The sequence below is a fragment of the Gavialis gangeticus genome, unplaced genomic scaffold, assembly GCF_001723915.1.
Source record: "Gavialis gangeticus isolate Ggan-Ray unplaced genomic scaffold, GavGan_comp1, whole genome shotgun sequence".
In the NCBI taxonomy this organism is placed as follows: Eukaryota; Metazoa; Chordata; order Crocodylia; family Gavialidae; genus Gavialis; species Gavialis gangeticus.
In genome coordinates, this window is record NW_017729032.1 from 44,818,133 (window position 1) to 44,819,704 (window position 1,572).

Genomic DNA, 1,572 nt, shown 5'->3' on the forward strand with positions numbered 1-1,572 from the left:
AGTACTCTAAAGAATTGACTTCCTCTCATTTTAGAGCCATGGACTGATATACTGTATTTACTCAAATAGAAGATTACCTTGATTATAAGATCACCCCCCAATAATTAGATTTTCTATATGGAAAATTGATAAATTTGTTATAATTTTCCAGGTATAGAATCTAATTATTGGAGATTTTTCTTAAATTTGTCTCCCTCCCACTGCTACAGCAAGGAAACTAAATTGGAAGGGGTCAGTTAGCCCTTTCTTTACTTTCTGCTTCCCCCCAAGATTTTCCCCTGGCAGCCCATTCCCCCTCTCTCTACTGTCAGACCTTGCTCTCCCTGAGCACATGGAAGTGAGGGGCACATTTGAAAACACTGCCCTAGAAACAAGCATGTCTGTAGTAACTTGTATATAGGGAAAATACTACAGATACCCATAGATTTAGTTCATCCAGAATTGATTCAGTTTACCTCTTTTGAAACTGCTGCAAGTTTTAGCACAAGTACTCCATAAACACACTTTTAAGTAGCACTTGTGTACCCACTTGTATATAGTACAAACTATGCATGACATCAGTCAAAAGCCAAAAGATATACCATATAGTTCACTGGGCTGGGACCCTGCAGACACAGCAGTTTTTCAAGCCATGGTGACCTCACAGCTCTGCCCTTCTCAGTATGTCTGTGTACTCCAGATACTGTGCCCACAAAGGAGCCATGTGCCAAATAACCCCTCACTCATGACTGGAGCCAGGTGTTCTTGTCATGAGTCCTGTGATCCTCCAAAAATTTCTGTGCAGATTGGGTACAGGGAAACCTGGTCCAGCTCCATCTCATGGAAGGTGGGGCTACAGTAAATCATGTGACAGACTGAGAGAGGGGGCAACAGAGGGATTCTGGGTAAGCTGTTTCATATCCCGTTCAGTGATGTTTGCCAGACATTTAAGGCTGGTTAAAAAAATGGGACTCATTGGAAACAGGATAGAAAGGTGCAGCTCAGCTGTGGGAGTGAAGAGGAAGTCTAAATGTAGTCAATGTAGTGGCTTACTGGAAAACTTTGGTGTTGAGGGGGACTGCATGCAGTGGGCACTACCATATATCTTATTCAGATGGATTACACTAACCTATCTATGTGGTAGTTTCTTATAAGTATGTTTGCCCCATGTGGACCATGTGTTTTATTGTCATGTTCAGTGTTGGTTGCATTTAATCAGCTTCATAGTCTATTTTCATTATTGAGCACATGTTGCTTTTGGCAGCAGTCTTTAATCGCAGACAGTGAATTTTCCTTGTATGCCATTATAAGATGAGGAGCTTTCCCCTCTATGCTGACTGGAGAAAAATACCTCGTCTTATATTCAAGTAAATATGGTAGGCTTGTAAATTTAATTAACTTTCTAAAATAAACACTTTGTGAGAAGCTTGCCTGTTCAAATAGATGTTTTGTGTCTGGTGTGGTCAGTATCGTATGCCTTCTGCTGTCGTGATTACTTAACTATGTTTTTGATGAAATCTGTAGGTCCTTCCCTTAATTCACTTTAGTACAGTTTGTCATTTTTAGTGCCTTCTATTCTCCCCCCCCCCCCCA

The 1,572-nt window shown here is 40.9% G+C and overlaps 1 protein-coding gene across 2 annotated transcripts in view; it reads left to right on the plus strand.

Moving 5' to 3' along the window:
• WASF3 (WAS protein family member 3) overlaps nt 1–1,572 on the plus strand; it is a 169,232-nt gene that overhangs the window by 82,571 nt on the left and 85,089 nt on the right. The window lies entirely within an intron of this gene.